The sequence below is a fragment of the Rhinolophus ferrumequinum genome, chromosome X, assembly GCF_004115265.2.
Source record: "Rhinolophus ferrumequinum isolate MPI-CBG mRhiFer1 chromosome X, mRhiFer1_v1.p, whole genome shotgun sequence".
NCBI classification, from domain to species: Eukaryota; Metazoa; Chordata; class Mammalia; order Chiroptera; family Rhinolophidae; genus Rhinolophus; species Rhinolophus ferrumequinum.
This window is the reverse complement of record NC_046284.1, coordinates 86,938,944-86,959,892: the sequence shown is the minus strand read 5'-3', so window position 1 is coordinate 86,959,892 and position 20,949 is coordinate 86,938,944. Positions and strand designations below refer to the sequence as shown.

General features: G+C 40.2%; 1 protein-coding gene and 1 long non-coding RNA gene across 3 annotated transcripts in view; one reads left to right on the top strand and one right to left on the bottom strand.

Moving 5' to 3' along the window:
• Positions 1–4,735: 4,735 nt before the first annotated feature.
• LOC117022193 (uncharacterized) lies at positions 4,736–20,926 on the bottom strand. Its single transcript, XR_004423003.1, has 3 exons — positions 20,814–20,926; positions 13,690–13,824; positions 4,736–4,846 (listed from the first exon to the last, which is right to left on the bottom strand). It is a non-coding gene; the product is annotated as an uncharacterized LOC117022193 (long non-coding RNA).
• Positions 20,885–20,949, top strand: part of JADE3 (jade family PHD finger 3) — a 142,638-nt gene continuing 142,573 nt past the window's right edge. Inside the window, exon 1 of one of the 2 annotated variants that reach the window (XM_033105531.1) lies at positions 20,885–20,934. The gene's annotated coding sequence lies outside the window, so the exon portion shown is untranslated. The remainder of the gene's footprint in view (positions 20,935–20,949) is intronic. The other variant, XM_033105512.1, reaches the window with a different exon arrangement.

The following is a 20,949-nucleotide window of genomic DNA, read 5'->3' as shown; positions in this document are numbered from 1 at the left end:
GTGGGAGGAAAGAAGATCAAAATGGGCAGAGAAACTTTTTTTAATTTTTATTGGGGAACAGTGTGTTTTTCCAGGATCCATCAGCTCCAAGTCAAGTCGTTGTTTTCAATCTAGTTGTGGGGGGCACAGCTCACTGTTCCATGTGGGGATTGAACCGGTGACGTTGGTATTATGAGCACGGAGCTCTAACCAACTGAGCCAACCGGCCACGCAGAGAAACATTTAAATAGCATGAAGTAAGTGGAAATGTAACGGATGTATGCGATGTCAGAGGGGTAATAGATTGGGGGAGGAGGGTTGTCACTGCGTGAGGGATATAAATGATAAATGTCTAACTATTGCATTGTTTTATACACCCGAAACTAATAAAATAAATAAATAAATACATAGCATGAATTAAAAACAAAAAACCAAAGATCTATCTGTATGCACTGATAAGGAGAAATGTTACTTTGAGGTTACAAAACCAAGGTCCAGAACAGTGTACCCACTGTACTATCTTATGTACAAGAAAAGGAGAGATAATAAGTGCATATACGCATGCTTACTTTTGTATAAAGAACCGCTGAAAGGACAAATGAGAAACGAAGAAAAGTTACCCACAGGAAGCAAGAGGAAATGAGGGGGTGGGGTGAGAAATGGGAATAAGACTTCTAAATGTATATCTTTTTACAGTTTTGATTTTTGAACTTTGTAAATATATTATCTGTTTTTTAAATAAAAATTGGGGGATACAGAAGCAGAAAAAAGGTGGTAGAGTAAAAAAGACAGAGTAATAACAAGTAGAAAAAAATCATGGGAATACTTTTCCAAAGACTCATTGGTGATTTGTTTTGTTTTGTTTTAACTTAGGGTGGAATTCAGGGAAAGCAAAAAAGTTAATGCCCAGAGATGACTGGAGGGAGATGACCATAGATGGCTGGATACCTTAGACCTGAGGTCCAGATATCAAGACGTTTCCTGAGGGACTGAGAGAGTTGAGAAAGAACTTCGAATTGATGAAGGGATAGGAACCGACTATCAAGCCAGTGGTACATCTTTTATTGCAGTTCATGTGCGTTACTCCTTTTTTACCTCATAAGAATGCTATCGGAGTCCATGTCACTTGCACCTCAGAAGAGTGCCTCTAAATCTTCTTGTCAAGATCTATTGGTTGTTTGTTTTTTTAAATCACACTTTGTTGCCTGTAGCATTTTTCAGTGATAATCACTCCTTTGTTCTTCAAAGTTTCTCCCACTTGCTTCCTGTGATAATGAATGCAGTTCTCCACCATCCATGAACTCAAGAGCACTGCTTGGGCCACGCACTGTGCTAGCCTGCATTTTTCCTACTTCTTTGAGACTTAGTCTCTTCAGCTAGCTCCCCATTGCTTTCTTTCTCTGCCTTTCCTTTTCCCTCTTCCACTTCAGCTGTCATCGTGGTACAAGGTTCAGTCTTGAGTCCTCTGCTTTTGTCCCTGTGTGTTCTCCTTTAGGTACATGAAACTTTCTCACGGCTTCAACTGGCACCATTAAACACAACTGTTCATCTGACTTCTTTTCCTCAATCTTCAACTGTATCAAATATATTCACTTGAACAGTTAAATAATTGTTCTCCTGCTCTCACCAAGTACTAAACTGAACTCATCACATTCCTTCTTCCCAGATGGCCTCCCGGTCTTCGCACCCTCATTTCCATTGATGATATGCAATTATCTCAGTTATACCATTGAAGGTTTGGGGTCATCTTAGACTGGTTTTTTTTTTTTTCACCTCCATTAGGCAGCACTTAACTAACCCTATTGTTGAAATTGTTCTCTACCCTTTCCTTTTTATGCCCATCCTTATCAACAGAATGTGTGCCATTGGCCTCATGGTTACTAGTCAGCCTCCTCTGGGGAGACCTCTGACTGCTTCATTCGGTGTATCCCATACACTGCAGGGCAAAGGAGATTAGTAATTCAGAGCTTATAGCCTTTGGGGTGGCTTGGTTATCATTTGTATTGAATTGTAAATCATTTCATCCTCTCCCAAGCTACACTGTCAGCTTTCTGAGTAAGCCAAATGATGCTCGCTTCTGTTTTGAAGCCTGGGACGACTTTCTTAAAGAATAAAAACAATGGTAAAAAACTGAGCAGCACCTACATGTCGAGTATTTTCACAAAATTAACCTTTGTATATCCCCACAGTGGCTATCACAGGATGCTGAGATAAGTCAACAGATACTTATTTGTTTGAAGAACTCAATTCTCTGCTTTAGCAATCATTTAACATCGTGGCTATCAAACAGGGCATGATCAATGAAAACGGGGCTTTGCTTATATTCCTCTCCATGCCTGGAATCCCGTGACCACTCTCCCCCTTTTCTCACTCCCTTATGCCCAAGCTTCAATTTCTTCCCTTCCTTCAGGACTGGCCCAAGTTTTATATCATCCAGTAAGCTGCGGACCCCTGATCATTCGTACTAGTCGTGTCAGAGTTGCAAAGAACAAGTGTGGATTTGAGAACCATCAGACCTGGGTTTGATTTACATTCTGCTACATACAACCTGTGTAGATCTTCACAAGCTATGTTACGTTTTTCATTTTCTCATCTGTAAAATGAGAATTATGCCTGCTTTGCAGTTATTTTGAGTATTCAGTGAAATAAAATAAGTAAAAGTACTAGCCTCAGTGTTAGCTATTCTCCTCCTTAATCATACAAAATCTTGAAGTATTTACTTTTCTTGTGTCTTAATTTTTTTCCCTTCTCCTCCTCTTCCCCCCGCCCCCAACTCCGAGTCAAGTCGTTGTTCTCAGTCTAGTTGTGGATGACGCAGCTCACTGGCCCATGCTGGTAGTATGATCACCGTGCTCTACCTGGCTGAGTTAGTCGGTTGTTGGCCACCGACCGGCCAGCTGCTCACAGCAGCCCGTGACAGCATACAGCAGCCCACGGCAGCACACAGCAGCCCGTGACAGCACACAGCAGCCCACAGCAGCACACAGCAGCCCACGGCAGCACACAGCAGCCCGTGACAGCACACAGCAGCCCACAGCAGCACACAGCAGCCCACGGCAGCACACAGCAGCCCGTGACAGCACACAGCAGCCCACGGCAGCACACAGCAGCGCGTGAAAGCACACAGCAGCCCACGGCAGCACACAGCAGCCCGTGACAGCACACAGCAGCCCACAGCAGCACACAGCAGCCCACGGCAGCACACAGCAGCCCGTGACAGCACACAGCAGCCCACGGCAGCACACAGCAGCGCGTGAAAGCACACAGCAGCCCACGGCAGCACACAGCAGCCCACGGCAGCACACAGCAGCCCGTGACAGCACATAGCAGTCCATGGTGGCTTACGCTGGCTGCCGACTGCTCACGGCAGCTCAGATCCAGGTCAAGCTGTTGTTCTCAATCTAGTTGCAGAGGGTGCAGCTCACTGGCCCATGTGGGAATCGAACCAGCGACCTCAGTGTTTGGAGCACAGCGCTCCAACCACCCGAGCCACCCAGCCGCCCCTCTTGTGTCTTATTTTTCCAAAATGACACAAAACTCTCTGTAGACAGAAACCAAGACTTCTGTACCTACCCCCTCCTGGTCCCTAGCAGCCAAATACTGCCTGAGGCAAATAAATACCTGTTGGATGAATACATATATGAACATGACTGAGGGGGCTCTAGTACTCTAATGCCAATCAGTAACTTCTATTGAAGTCCTATGAGTACTGAACCCACGACCTGAACCCTGTAGGACTGGGGTAGGTGGATGGAAGGAACTGTTAGCAGCGTACCAAAAAGAAGAAGGAAGAGGAGAAGGAGAAGACGAGGGAGTGGGAGTGGGAGAAGGAAAGGAGAGAGGAGAAGAGGTGGAGAAGGAGGGGGAGGGAAAGGAAAGGAGGAAGAGGAGAAAGAGGAGAAGGAGGGGCGTGGGAGGAAGAGGAAGAACGACATGCACACTCTCGAGGTAGGCAGCTAGGCAGCCCAGCAACTCCACAGCACCTTTAAGGTGCTAGGCTCTTTCCATCTTCCTGATCTGTCATCCGAAATATGTAGCTTTCTCTTTACACTGGTAAGATGGCTCTCATACCTCTAAGTACTGTGACTGCATTCTAGGTAGAAAGAGTGGCAAAGGGCCAGCTAAGTCCCTTTCCATCAGCAAAACAAAAGCTTTCCCAGCAGCCTCACTCAGGAGACTTCTACTTACATCTTATTTGCCAGAGTTGGATCACATGGCAATCCTACGTTCTAGTATAGGGAGGTGAGTATTCTTACTGGGCATATTGTCTCCCTGAGAAACTGAGATTCTGACAGTAAATATGAAAAGAATGAATATTGGGTAAGCAACTAGCAGTATTTGCCACGTGAAGCTTACCATCTCTTTAGTTTGGAATATTCCATAAACAGATGGGAGGGGCGAAGTTTAAGAACACATGGAACCCAAAAGTTTCTTCAGAGCAATAAAGAATGGGATACGATCATTTAGGTAAGGTCTCCCAAAGAAGTAAAACATTCCCAAGAAATTTCTGAAGAACGTCAGGAACAAAATTATTGCTGATGTGATTAAAACAAACTGGTTCTTATATCCCACAAGATGTGCCGGATTTATGAACAAACTGAGATAGAGCCTAGAAGACCTGGAACAGTTTTCACCAGCTTCTGTCTCACAGGTCGTGGTGCTTCTATCTTCAGAAAGCTGAATACAGAGACTTCGGAGAACTCACCGTAGATGATGGTACCCAAGAGGAACCACTCTCTCCTAAGCCATACACGGTGCAGTTTACTTGTAATATGGAAAATGATGGTTAGTCTCTGAAGTTGAGCATTCTCTGGAATCAGACACTTTCTTAATCCCTTTCGAAATTTCAGATTTAGAAGAATTCAATCTAGAGAGAACACAAAGTTCAAGCAAAATTAATGTTTTTCTTAAGTGCATATAGATTCTGGATTTCTATATAAAAGACAGTGATTGTATCATTCAGGATTTCACCAGAGAAACCAAATTTTAGGAGGGGTGTGTGTGTGCGTGTGTGTAAAGAATTTGTATATATTATATAACACACACACACACACGCACACACACACACACACACAGAATTTTATTGCAACAAATTGGCTGAGATGATTGTGGGGGCTGGCTAGGCAAGTCCAAAACCTGAAATCTGTAGAGCAGAGCATCAGAAAAGGCAGACTGGAATTCTTAGACACAGCTGCTGCTGCCATCCACATGTAGACTTTCTTCTTCACGGAAGCCTCAGTTCTGCTCTTAAGGCTCTCAACTGATTGATCCAGGCCCACCCTGATGATCTAGGATAATCTTCCTTACTTAAAGTCAACTGATTAGAGACTTAAATCACAACTACAAAACATTCCTACTTAGATTAGTATTTCACTGAATAACTGGGGACTATAGCCTAGCCATGTTGACACATAAAATGGACCATTACAGTGATGGTTGGTGTTTTGTTTTGTTTTTAATTTCCATCAGTGAACACTGTTCTTTGTGAAAATAAATCACAAGCCCAGACAAGCTTCCAGGAAGAGAGAGTCAATATTATCAATCTGTTACATCATCATTAAAACATATTTGGCCTATGAAGGTCATTAACCATCTGGTAAAAGGAAGCTTCATTGCTTATAACTCATCCACCGAGTGTACGCTATTGCCTGATTCCACTAAACTGTTTTCAGTTATTGTAAGAAAATTAGTTCTCCAGTTCAATTTAAGTTGACACTTAAAAAGGAAGTATTTCAAGAAACAGGTGTGCATTTCTCCATCTGTAAATCATTTCCTCATGCCACAAATGTTTAATGAGGGCTATGTTAGTTGGCAGTTTCCACTCTCCCTTGGGATAAAAACAGTGGATGCTTTAAATACTGAAACCTACACAAGAGTAGAAAGCATTTTGTTTTGAATTGTACCTCCTGTCCACTAATGATATGGAGAAAGCTATTGTCTCTCTGAGCCTCAGTTTGCTAACCTGTAAAATGGGAATAATTATTACTATCTTGAGGGTTTGGGGGAGGATTAGATGAGAAAATATAAGTTAAGCACTTGGAACACGGGAGATGCTCCAGAAATACTGATATTCTTCCTCCTCCCATGATTATAGCTTTCACAGGTAAGGTCTTATGAATTAAAAGTTCTCCGCAGAACTAGCGGGCCCACCCAAGCCACTTCCAGTGGCTTTACCATACAAGCGGCCTGTCTTGGCTTATACTGCACACTTTCCTAAAATCTCTCAGAGGTTCACAAACCCCAAACAAGCAGCATCTGGCCTCAGCATGCCCCATATCTCTTGCTAAGCAGCCCTAAGCCCGGCATTAGCAGCAGCCAGTCTTAGTTCGCAGTTTAGCCTCTGCCAGGTACCTCCAAGCCCAGTGTAAGTGGCAACCATCTGCAGATCGCTTTGTAGCTCATATCAAGTGGCCCTGGGCAAAGCACAGGCAGTGGCTGAACTTGGCCCGCAACAGAGCCCCTCCCAAGAAGCTCCAGAACCAACACACTCGGTGGTCAGCTTCAGACCACACCAGGGCACCACCCAACCATCTCCATAAACAAAACACCCAAAGGGCAGACTGGACAGGCACCAGAGTCCTCCTAAAGTGAATCCTGCTCCATAGGGTCAGCCCCTGCACAGCAGCTCTTCCACTGTAATCATGGCCAGTCCTTACAACCAATCAGCCCGAGGGTCAATCCCTCCCATTGACATGAAAACAGCAACCAAGGCTCAACTACAATAGGAGGGCACAAACCCACAGAAGGGACACACCTGGAGCACCCACTTCTGGTGACCAGGGAGACTGTGACACTGAGTCCCACAGCACACCTACTACATAAGGCCACTCTACTGAGACTGGGAGACAGCAGCCTTACCTAATACATAGAAACAAACACAGGGAGGGAACCAAAATGGGGAGACAAAGAAACAGGTCCCAAATAAAAGAACAGAACAAGGCTCCAGAAAAAGAACTAAACAAAATGAATACAAGCAATCTACCCAATGCAGAGTTCAAAACTCTGCTTATAAGAATGCCCAATGATTTCAGGGAGAACTTCAACAAAGAGGTAGGAAACATAAAAATGGAGTCATAAAACATGAAAATTGAACCAGTCAGAAATTATGAATGCAATAACTGAAATAAAGAATACACTAGAGAAAATCAACAGTAGATACATGAAGCAGAGAATCGAATCAGTGATTTAGAAGATAAGGTAGCAGAAAATACCCAATCAGAACAGCAAAAAGAGAAAAGGATCCAAAAAAGTGAGGATAGTTTAAGAGACCCCTGGAACATCAAACATAACATTCGAATCATAGGGGTACCAGAAGAAGACAGCAAGGAATTGAAAACCTATTTGAAGAAATAATGACAGAAAACTTCCCTAACCTGGGGAAGAAAATAGACATACAAGTCGAGGAAGCACAGAGAATCCCACACAAGATGAATCCAAAGAGGCTCACACCAAGGCACATCATAATTAAAATGCCAAGTATTAAAGACAAAGAAAGGATCTTAAAAGCAGCAAGAGAAAAAAAGCAGTGAGCTCCCATAAGACTGTCGGCTGAATTCTCAATAGAAACTTTATAGGCCAGAGGAGACTGGCACAAAATACTCAAAGTGATGAAAACCAAGGAACTACAACCAAGATTACACAGCAAAGCTATCATTTAGAATCCAAGTTCAGGTAAAGAGCTTCCCAAATAAGAAAAAAGCTAAAGGGGTTCATCACCACCAAACCAGTATTACAAGGAACGTTAGAGGGACTTCTTTAAGGAGAAGAAAAAAGATTAAAAATATGAATAATAAAATAGCAATAACTACATATCTATCAACAATTACTTTCAATGTAAATGGATTGAATCCTCCAATCAAAAGACACGGTGGCTGAATGGATAAGAAAACAAGACCCTTACACATGCTGCCTACAAGAGACTCACTTCACATCGAAAGACACACATGGACTGAAACTAAAGGGATTGGGAAAAGGTTTTTAATGAAAATGGAAATGAAAAAAAAAATCTGGGGTAGCAATACTTACACCAGACAAAATAGACTTTAAAACAAAGGCTGTAACAAGAGACAAAGAAGGACCCAGTAAATTTACTTCTAGGTAATTATCCAAAGAAACCCAAAATACTACTTCAAAGGGACATGTGCATCCATATGTTCATTCTAGCATTATTTACAACAGCCAAGAAATGGAGGCAACTTGGATGTCCATCAATGGAAGAATGAATAAAGAAGAGGTGGTATACCTCACCCCAGTCAAAATGGCTATCATCAATAAATCAACAAACAACAAGTGCTGGCGCGGATGTGGAGAAAAGGGAACGCTTGTGCACTGTTGGTGGGATTGCAGATTGGTGCAGTCGCTATGGAAAACAGTATGGAGGTATCTCAAAAATCTGAAAATGGAACTACCTTATGATCCAGTAATTCCACTCCTAGGTATCTATCCGGAGAAATCCAAAACTTCAATTCAAAAATCTTTATGCACTCCTATGTTTATTGCAGCACTATACACAATAGCTAAGACATGGAAACAACCAAAATGCCCATCGGTAGATGACTGGATTAAGAAACTGTGGTACATTTATACAATGGAGTATTATGCAGCCATAAAGAAGAAAGAAATCTTACCATTTGCAACAACATGGATGGATCTAGAGAACATTATGTTAAGTGAAATAAGTCAGACAGAGAAAGATAAGTACCATATGATCTCACTTATTCGCGGATTCTAAAGAAAAGAATAAGTGAATGAACTAATCAGAAACAGTTTGGGAGACAATGAGGAAAAACTGAGGGTTGCTAGATGGGTGGGAGGGGTGGGGGTGGGGGGGAGGGTGAGGGGATTGGAGGGCAATCGGTGACCATAGGATGGCCACGGGCTTGAAAATTAATCTGGGGAACGTAATTTGGTGGTTACCAGAAGGTAAAGGGGTTGGGGGGTGGGGGATGAGGGTGAGGGGGATCAAATGTATGGTGATGGAAGGGGAGCTGACTCTGGGTGGTGAACACACAGTGTGATTTATGGATGATGTGATACAGAATTGCACACGTAAAATCTATGTAATTTTACTAACAATTGTCACCCCAATAAATTAAAAAAAATAAATAAATAAAAATAAATTAAAAAAATGTGATTGTCTACAAAGAGAAAAAAAAAGAGGTGGTATATATACAGAGGGTGCCAAAAAACTGTATACACATTTTAAGAAACAAAAAAAACTGTATTAATATACACCAATAACAAAAGGTGAATACAAGTCACGTTTGACTTCTGCAATTACAAGAGGTGCTCAAAGTGGTTACCATCAGCGTCCAGACACTTCTGATTACAGCGAACTACTGCTTGAACAACGTTGACCAAAGTGTTAACATCGCTTAAAATGTGTATAGTTTTTTGGCACCCTCAGTATACAATAGAATATTACTCAGCTATAAACAAAAATGAAATCTTGCCATCTGCACCAACATAGATGGACCTAGAGGGTATTAGGTTGAGTGCAGTACGTTAGACAGAGAAAGACAAATGCCACAAGACTTCACTGATATGTGGAACCTAAAGAAAAAAACAAACAACATAAACAAACTCACAGATACAGAGAACATTTTGAGGGTTGCCAGATGGGAGGGGAGTTGGAGGGGCGGGTAAAGAAGGGTAAGGGATTAAGAAGTACAAATTGGTAGTTACAAAATAGTCATGGGGTTGTAAAGTATAGCATAAGGAATATAGTCAATAATATTGTAATATGTACGTATGATGTAATATGGATACTAGATTTGTTGGGGTGATCACTTTGTAAGTTATATAAATATCTAATCACCATGTTTTACCCCTGAGATGTATGTCAACTGTAACTGAAAAATAAAAAATAAAAAGGAAACAAATGAAGACCTTATAAGATAAAGAAAACTATAGAACATAATCCCTCAGGAACATAGATGCAAAATTTATAAAGAAAATTTTTGTAAATCAAATCCAACAATACATAAAAACAACACATCACGATTAAGTAGATTTTATGCCAGGAATGCATAATATATTTAACATTGGAAAATCATTCAATGTAATTCACCATATTAACAAAATACATATGAAAAACAGTTCTCTGCCAATGTTTTACAGATTGTCTCTATTTGATAGCACTGGTTTGGATATCAATATGTAGCAAAGGCTCAAGTGAGGCTACCAGGACTCATGAACTTATCACATTGGCTGTATTTTCTCACTGTAGTTTCCTTTGTATTTATTTATGTGCATATGAAGACCTTTTTTTTAAAAAAAGATTTTATTGGGGAAGGGGAACAGGACTTTATTGGGGAACAGTGTGTACTTCCAGGCCTGTTTTCCAAGTCAAGCTGTTGTCCTTTTAATCTTAGTTGTGGAGGGCGCAGCTCAGCTCCAGGTCCAGTTGCCAGTTGCTAGTTGCAGGGGGCACAGCCCACCATCCCTTGCAGGAGTCGAACCGGCAACCTTGTGGTTGAGAGGATGCCCTCCAACCAACTGAGCCATTCGGGAGCTCAGCGGCAGCTCAGCTCAGCTCAAGGTGCCGTGTTCAATCTTAGTTGCCGCCCACCATCCCTTGAGGGAGTCGAGGAATCAAACTGGCAACCTTGTGGTTAGGAGCCCACTGGCCCGTGTGGGAATCGAACCGGCAGCCTTCGGAGTTAGGAGCATGGAGCTCTAACCGCCTGAGCCACCGGGCCGGCCCCCTGAAGACCATTTTTACATGTTATCATTTCAACCACGAAGGCAGATAAAATGGCCACCTTTACAATTGCTATTTTGTTTGAATAAATCAGCAATTTTCCAAATTGTATCTGAAAATGTTCCTGTGAGTCATAGTGGTGAAGTTCTGAACAAATAGTAGGTATCACCAGATTTCACAAGTTTGAAATAATTTTTGACTGAGGAAAAAGGGTGCATATCTTAAAATTCTTTTCAGTATCAGACTCTCTCACGTGGCTTGGCAGATGCATAGGTTGTTTTGTGTTGTTATTAATTGTTAATTACACAAACAATACCATTTTATTTCCACTGAAAAAAATTGGAGATAAATCTAAAACCCTCTTTGATCCCTACTCCCCATTGGTAACTACCATTATCAACCTGGTCTGTATTCTTCCAGATTGTCTGTGGATTTACATGCATATTACAGAGCACAGACAAATTTATGTGGAAAGGAGCTATTTTACTTATCTAAGGAAAATGGGGCCCCCTGTTTTTTACCATGTGAAATTTGGTGTGGTGAGTAAGAGGGAGACTGGAGAGGAAAGAGAAGATGGAAGGGAGGTCTTGCCAAGAGTGATATTTCTGTATTTCTTTGGCCTTTTCACTTTTGGTCCCCTGAGCCTATTGCTCCCAAGTTACACCACTGTAGTGTCTGCACAACAGCACAAGCAGTTTAAAGGTCTTGCATCCAGTTTCATCAACGGGTGGCTCAACAAAGACAGACATACAGTCCCCTGTGCCTGTTCAAAGTATCTCTTCACGAAGTCCAAGCATCATCAATTTCATTTTACAAACAAAGAAAAAAAAAAGAATAATTTTGGCCTTAAAGTGCAAACTTAAGTCATGACTCCTGATGTCAAATTCTTTGTTTTCCAACTGAAACAAAAATCTCTTCATTAATCATGTCGTTGATTTATTTTAAAATATGAGGTAACTTCAAGTTCCAGACAAAACGGCATAAACTCATTTCTCTTTGCTCCTCCCTGCTAAGTAAAACTGAAATCCCTGGAAAGAATACAAAAGTTCATCAAAAAGAGTGGTGGAGGAATGTGTGCTGTCTGGAACCCTCAGGACTTGAGGAAACATGGCACTGAGCTCCCTGGTTTTTCAGTATCCCAGACTGGGTGACGGAGGAGCTTGCAACCTAGAATCTCCCATCAGAGCAGACAATAAATAAACAAAAAACAACAAAACCAAAGAAAAACCTACTGTTCCTAGTCAAAGGACCTGGAAAGGAGAGAAACCCAGTCCAGTAGGAGGGAAATCTTTTGACAGCACGGACCCTACCCCTGCCAGGGGTGTCAGCACAGACTGAGTAGGGATTATAGACTTAGGACCCCCATTCAGTAGCCTCAGGAAGCTGGGGGAACCATTTCCTCTCCCTCCAGGAGCACCAGCCAAGATTGAGTGGGAGTCCCAGCGGCTGGAGGCAGCCTGAGGAAGCATGCCCCCCACCCCCCACCACGCAAAGCTGCAGAGCGAGCTGGAGCCCAACCCCACCAAGCTGCCAGGGGAGGCATAATCTCTGCCCCCCGCTGGCAGAATCAGCGGCTACCCAGCAGGAAATCTACACTGCCATGCCCCACCCAGCAGCGGCAGGTAGCCAGGGTTAGCACTTTCAGCCTGGGCAGGCCTGGCCTCTCCCAACCCCCACCTGGTGACACCAGATGGCCACAGGAGGCACAGGTTCTCCTGACCCCATTAAGTAGCAGGTGGCTGGGGAGGCACTTTCCTCTCCCACCAGTGGTGGCAGCTGAGAGTTCGTGGGGGAGTTTGGACATCTGCTACTCCCCTCCCACCTGACATCAGCAAAGGATCCAAGGAGATGCCTCCCCCCCCACCGCCAGTGTTGCCATGTCAGTGAGACAGAGTGGACTTTCACCCTGGTCTGCTGTGGCAGTTGGTGCCCCTCACCACCACCACCCCCCCAATTAGAGAGCAAAGGAAGGATCTCAGAGAGGAGAGAGCTGGAAAAAGGGATTCTTTAAATCTTCATAGGAAGTCCTGGCAAGACACCTGACTGACTCAAAGGTAAAACTGACTAAATCAACATCCCTGGTGGTGTGAGAACTGAACTACAGTGTGGACTACCACCTAAGTTTTCAAGGTGGCTTCAATTAGTACACAAACAAACCAGAGCAGAATAGCATCGCCAAGTGTTCTGAAAACTCAATTGTCACTATAACCGCAGCCCACAAAAGTAGGCCAGGACCAGTGCACTAAATCTAAATAGGATAACTGTCTGCTAAAATAGAATATTTAAATAGGATCCAGAGTCTCCTAATATCCAAAATGTCCAATGGGAAAGTTTTCATCATATCCAGAACTAGTAAAACCACAACTTGAATGGGAAGAGACAATTAACAGACATACCACTGCAATAAGTCAGATGTTGGCATTATCTTACAAGGACTTTAGATTAGTAATCATTAAAAATGCTTCAATGAGCAATTACAAATTCTCTTGAAACAAATGGAGAAAATATGAAATTTCAGTAAAGAAATATAAGTTACAAAAAAGAACCAAATGGAAATTATAGAATTGAAAAATACAATAATCAAAGTTAAACACTCATTGGATGGGCTCAAAAGTGGCATGAAGATGACAGAGGATAGAATCAGTGAACTTGAGGACAGAAAAATAGAATTTCTCTAATCTGAGCAAAAGAGAGGAAATATATGAAGGAAATATACCCCAGAGTCTCAGGGACCTGTTGGACAATAACAAAAGTTCTAATATTCACATAATTGAATTCCCTAAAGGAGAGGAGAGAGTGGGACTGAAAACGAATTCAAGGAAATAATGGCTGAAAATGTCCCAAATTTGGCAAAACCCATAAACCTACAGATTCAAGAAGCTCTGTGAAACCCAAATAAGAAAACCAAAAAGTATCCACATAAGACACATCATAAATAACTTCTGAAAACTAAAGATAAAGAAAAAATCTTGAAAGCAGCTAGAGATAAAAAAAAAAAAATACATTACCTGTAGAGGAACACTGATTCAGATGATAGTGAATTTCTCATCTGAAATCATAAAGGCTGGAAGGAAGTGGTACATTTTTCAAATGATGAAAGAAAAGAATTGCCAACTCTGAATTCCATGTTCAGCAAAAATGTCCTTCAGGAATGAAAGAGAAACAAAGACATTTTCAGATAACAGATAACTTATAAAATTTTCACTAGCAGACTTACCATTCATGAAGAGCTAAAGGAAGTTCTACAAACAGGACGGAAATGATAACAGAAGGAAGCTTAGAGCTTCAGAAAGGAAGGAAAACAATGACATGTTTAAAAATAGGGATAAATATAATAGACTAGCCTTTTTTTCATGAGTTTTTAAAATCATGATGGATTGTTGAAGCAAATATTTTAACACCATCTGATGTTGGGTTCAATGTATGTAAAGAAAATAGGTAAGAAAATTATATTTTAAAATAGTCTAAATACATGGATTACAGTCACAGCTTTTAAAAATAACCCAATTGTATGCTATCTACTAGAAATTCACTTCAAATATAACAACATAGATACCGTGTTTCCCCAAAAATAAGACCTAGCCAGACAATCAGCTCTAATGCATCTGTTGGAGCAAAAATTAATATAAGACCCGGTATTACCTTATATTATATTATACCGGTATTGTATATTACATTACATTATATTATATTATATTATATTATATTATATTATATTATATTACATAAGACTGGGTCTTATTTTACTATAATATAAGATCCAGTCTTATATTAATTTTTGCTCCAAAAGATGCATTAGAGCTGATTGTCTGGCTAGGTCTTATTTTCAGGGAAACACGGTAGGTAGAAAGTAAAAGGATGAGAAAAGATATACTACTCAAACATTAATTTATAAAAGCAGGAGTGGTTACATCAGATAATGTAGACTTCAGACCAAACAAAATTACCAGGGACAAAAGAGGGATATTACATATTGGTAAAAGGGTCAATCCACCACGAAGACATAGCAATCCAAAATGTGTATACACCAAACAACAGAGCTTCAAAACACATGAAGCAAAATCTGATAGAACTGAAAGGAGAAACAAATCCACAATTATTTCTGGAAACTTCAATATCCCCTCTCAGCAATAGAACTACTAGACATAAAATCAGCAAGATTATACAGTTCAACAACACCATAAAGCAACAGGATCTAATTTATAGGACACTCCACCCAACAATAGCATAACTCACATTCTTTTCAAATACCCATGGAACATTCAGCAAGATAGCTCATATTCTGGGTCATAAGACAAACTTCAACAAATGTAAAAGAATTGAAATCATACAGAGTATATTCTCCGACCATAATGGAATCAAACTAGAAACTAATAACAAAGTCAACAGGAAAATCTCCAAACACTTGGAAACTAAACAACACATTTTTCATTAATCCATAGGTCAAAAAGGAAGTCTCAAGGGAAATTTTTAAAAATATGATGAACTGAATGAAAATGAAAATACAACATATCAAAATTTGTGGAATGTAGCTAAGGCAGTGCTGACATGGGAATTCAGAACACTAAATGCTTACATTAGAAAAGAGGGAAGGTCTCAAATCAATCATGTAAGCTCCCACCTCAAGAGACTAGAAAAAAAGGAGCAAAATAAAATTAACTCAGAGCAAGCAGAAGGAAGGAAATAATAAAGAGCAGAAATCAATAAAATTGAAAATAGAAAAATAATAGAGAAAATCAATTAAACAAAAAGCTGTTTCTCTGAAACGATCAATAAAATTGATAAAGCTATAGCAAGATTGACTAAGATAACAAGAGAGAAGACACAAATCACTAATATCACAAACGAGACAGGGGTCTTGCTAACACAGATCCTGCAGCCATTGAAAGGAAAATAAAGTTCTCAACCCAGTACCCACATTCTTTGGAAAAAAGATGCTATGTGAATGTCTGTCCATAGCAAATATATAGTCAATCCATGAACAAAATGTTCTCTAAAATCGGTCACTATTTGGAAAAGAAACTTGCAAGTTATTAAATTTCTTTGATATTAGGGACTCCCCCAAAGGAAACGAAGTACCATATGATCCAGTAATCCCACTTCTGGGTATATATCCAAAGGAAACAAAACTTACCTCAAAGAGCTATCTGCACCCCCATGTTCATTGCAGCATTATGCAAAATAGCCTAGGTATGGAAGCAACCTAAGTGTATGCCAGTGGATCAAGTAAATGTGTCCTTTTGATCAAGTACAGTGGACTATCATTCAGCCTTAAAAAAGAAGGAAATCCTGTCATTTGTGACAACATGGATGAACTTGGAGAACATTATGCTAAGTGAAATAAGCTGGACAAAGAAAGACACATACTGCATGGTATCACTTATATGTGGAATCTAAAAAAATAAATAAATAAAGTTGAATTCACAGAAACAGAGAGTAGAATAGTGGTTGCCAGGAGTTGGGCGGTGGGCGAAATAGAGAGGTTGGTAAAAGGGTACCAACTTTTAGCTGTAAGATGAATAAGGTCTGAGGATCTAGTGTATAACATGATGAGTATAGCGGATAATACTGTACTATATAATTGAAATTTGCTAAGAGAGTAGGACTTAAATGTTTTCATCAAAAAGGCGGGGGGGTAAATATGTGAGGTGATGGATGTGTTTAATAAAAAGGAATACTATGAAAAACTCTATGCACATAAATTTGACGACTTAGACAAAATGGCCCAATTCTTTGAAAACCACAAACTACCAAAACTCAACAAATATGGAACTTATAATCTGAATAGTTAAATAACTATTAAAAAATTAGATTTGTAATTTAAAAGGTCTTGGAAAAAGAAAGCTCCAGGTCCACATGGTTTCACTGGAGCATTCTACCAAACATTTGAAGAATTAACACGAATTTTACACAATGTCTTCTAGAATACCAAAGAGGAGGGAACACTTCTGTGTCAGGGATCCCTAAGACTACTTCCGACCTCAATGATTCACTAGGAATTCAGCATATAGTCAGAGTCATGGCTATGATTTATTAAAGCAAGAGAACACAGAGCAAAATCAGCAAAGGGAAAAGGCACTTGGGGCGAAGTCCAGAGAAAACCAGGCACAAGCTTCCAAGAGGCCTCTCCCAGTGGAGTCACATACGACGTACCTAAGTCCTCCAGTAAAGAATTGTGACAACACATGTGGAATGTCTTCTATCAGGGAAGCTCCTCAGAAACTCAGTTCCCAGGGCATTTACTGGGAGTTGGTCATGTAGGCACCCTCTGCCTAGCACTTACCAGAATTCCAGACTCCCAGAAGGAAAGCAGATGCTCAACGCAAACCATATTGTTTGTACAAACAGTTTAGGCACAGTGAGCCACTCTTATCAGTCCTGGGAATGGTGGGAACTCACCCCAAATCCAAGTTTCCAGATGCCATCCAAGGACCAGCCTTGCAAGCAGGCCTTTCAAAGAACAGCAGTCAGACCTGCTGCTAACTCTTTTTCTGCACAGCTTGAAAATCAGGAGACTTGAATTCTAGCCCCAGCATAAATCACATTTATACAAACAGTTTAGGCATAGTGAGCCCCTTTTATCAGTTCTGGGAATGGTGGAAACCCTCCGGACCTCCAAGCTTCCAGATGCCCACCATGGGCCTGCTACGTTAACTGTTTTCTGCACAACTTCACAACTCTTTTTATGGAGCCAGGATTATACCAAAACCAGACAAAAACAGTATAAAAAACACCCTCAAAACTTCTCTTATGAACTTTGACACAAACATCTACAACAAAATATTAGTGATATAGAATCCAGAAAGGTATAAAAAGAATTCTACCATGGCCAAGTGGGGCTTATTCCAACTATGCAAGGTTAGTTCAAAAATCAATATTCAATCAGTGTAATCTACCATATCCACAGGCTAAAAAAGAAAAATTGTATCAATTGATGCAGAAAAAGCATTTGACAAAATTCAGCATTCATTTATGATCAAAACTCTCAGAAACTAACAATAGAAGGGTATGTTCTCAACTTGGTAAAGAGCATCTACAAAAAAACTGCAGCTAACAGTTTTCTTAATGATGAAAGATGGAACATTTCCACCTAAAATAGGGAACAGGGAAGCATGTCCACTCACACCACTCTTACTTGACATAATAGTGAAAGTTCTAGCCTGCACAATAAGGCAAGAAAAGGAAATAAAAGGCATACAGATAGGAAAGGAAATAAAACTACCCATATTCATATTCACAGACAACATGATTGTCTATGTAGAAAATCCCAAAGAATCTACCAAAAAAAACTCCTAGAACTAATAAGGGATTCAGCAAAGTCGAAGGATACCAGATCAACACACAAAACTTAATAATGAACAATGAATGAGGGAGCTGGCATTAAAAACACGATACTATTTATGATTACTCCAAAGAAAATGAAACACAGCATACACTTAACAAAACACATACAGGATCTGTATGCTGAAAATTTCAAAATGCTGATGAAAGAAGTCAAGGAAGATCTAAATAAAAGGACAGACACGCATATCATGTTCATGGATTGAAGACTAAATATAGTCAAGATGTCAATTTTCCCCAAATTGACATACAAGTTTAACACAATTCCTATAAAAATCCAAGCAAGGTATCTGTATAGATAAGCTCATTCCAAAATTTATGTGGCGAGGCAAATGACCTTGAATAGCTAAAACAAATCTTAAGAAGTATGAAGTGGGAAGAATCACTCAACTCAATGTTAAGGCTTACTCTATAGCTATAGTAGTCAAGACTGTCTGATATTCACAGAAGGATAGACACATAGAACAATAGAACAAAATAGAGAACATAGAAATAGCCCCATACAAACAGTCCAACACAAATATGCCCAACTGATTTTGACAAAGATGCAAAAGCAATCAATGGAAGAAAGATAGTCATTTTAACAAATTGTGATTAAGCCATCAGACATCCACAGGCAAAAATATGGACCATGACCTTAAGTTCATATTTTATACAAAAATTAATTCAAAGTGAATCATGAATTTGAATGTAAAATATAAAACTATAACACTTTTAAAAGGAAATATAAGAGAAAATTTGTGGGACTTGGAGCTAGGTGACACCAAAAGGATGATACATAAATGCAGACATTGATAAGTTGGAATTCATCAAAATTAAAATTTTTCATCTGCAAAATCTCTTAAGAAGATGAAAAGACCAGCTACAGACTTGGAAAAATATTTGCAGACCACATATCTGACAGAGAACTTGTATCTAGAATATAAAAAGAATTCTCAAAATTTGACAGTAAGAAGCAAATAATATATTTAGAAAATGGGCAAAAGACATGAACATATATTTCACCAAAAAAGATACAGATGACAAATGAGCACATGAAAAGATGTTCAACATCACTACCTACTAGGGAAATGCAATTTAAAACAGAGATATCACTACACACCTAATTAGAATGGGTAAAATAAAAATATAGTGACAATACCAAATGCCGGCAAAAATGTGGAGCAAGTGGATGTCTCATACATTGCTCGTGGGAATGTAAAATAGTACAGACAGTCTGGAAAATTTTGGCAGTTTCTTATAACACTAAATTTACACTTACCATCTCATCCAACAATTTGCACACTTGGACATTTGTCACAGAGAAATGAAAACTTACGTTTACACACACACACACACACACACACAAACTCTACATGAATGTTCATAGCAGTTTTATTCTTAATAGGCAAAAATTGGAGACAACCCAAATGTCCTTCAATGGGTGAATAAACAAATTAGTGCATCCACAGCATAGCAATACTACTACCCAGCAATAAAAAGGAATGACCTATTGATAACATGCAACAAATTGGGGTGGATCTCAAGGAAATTCTGCTGAGTGTAGAAAAGCCAATTTCAAAAGGTATGATTCCATTTACATGATATTCTTGAAATAACAAAATTATAGAGATGGAGAACATGTTAGTGGTTGCCAGAGGTTGGGTTAGAGGAAGGAGATGACAGTGACTATATTGGGTAGCAGGAAGAATCTTTGTGGTAGAGGAACAGTTGATTGTGGTGGTTACCCGAATCTACACATGTGATAAAATTGCATAGTACTACACACAGATACAGAACATTACATGTAAAACTGGTGAAATCTGAATAAGGTCTGTGGATTGTACCAATGTCAATATCTTGGTTGTATAAGATATTACCATTGGGGAAAACTGGGGGAAAAGTACATGGGACTGCTCTGTAATATTTTGTACAGATCCTGTTAATGTATAATTATTTCAAAGTAAGTGAAGTATAATAAATGATGTAAGTGAAGGACTACGAATATTTTAGAACTCATACATTTGCATATTATAAAATAGAATTATTTTTAATATGGAAAACAGACAAAATATAAAAGAGCCCACATTTGTGTTTAGCCTAGACATGTCAATGAAAATGACAATGTGTTCATGGTAATTGCACAGGGTACACAGCCAAACCCAGACAGGTAAATCAAAAAGGTTTTGTTGCCTAAACATCTGTTATGAGTCAGGATGCCACCAGAGAAGCAGACCAATAGGACATTATATCTATGTCTATAAAATTTGTTCATTCATTCATTCAAAGATATTGGCTTACACAATTGTGGGGTTGGCTAAGCAAATCCAAAATCTGTAGGGCACACAGACAGAAAGGAATGATCAGCACCCCCCCCGCCCCGATTATCCAGAATAATCTCCCTTACTTTAAATCAATTGATCAGGAGCTTTAATTACATCAAAATATCTTCACACCAACAGCTAGATTAATGTTTGATTGAATAACTCGGGGCTGTAACCTAACCAAGTGGACACGTCAAAAAACTACACAACATCATGAAGCAACTTTGTAAGTGTATTCTGTGAATAGCCACCTTGGCTTTATCTTTATGGGTAATCCAAGCGCTAACGATTTAAATCAATAGTGCCAGACGAGGAGTTTTCTCTACATGAGGGTCCACTTATAGAACTTCGGAGTTAAAGGGGGCTGTGAAAAGCTTAGTTTGTATTTGAATATAGCCAAGGCACCTCCTGTGGTCCTCCCTGGCACACGGCGGGGCCAAGGCTCCTGGCGGCAGCAGCGCACCCAGCAGGAGCAGAGAGAAACCCACCTGGAGCACCGCGCGACGGGTGCGGGAGCACGAGGTGGGCGGAGCCTCGAGGCGCTCTGGCGGTAGCAACGGCTCCCAGCCCGCCAGAAGGGCGCTCGGCGGTCGGCGGGGAGCCAGTCCGGTAGGGCGAGCGCGG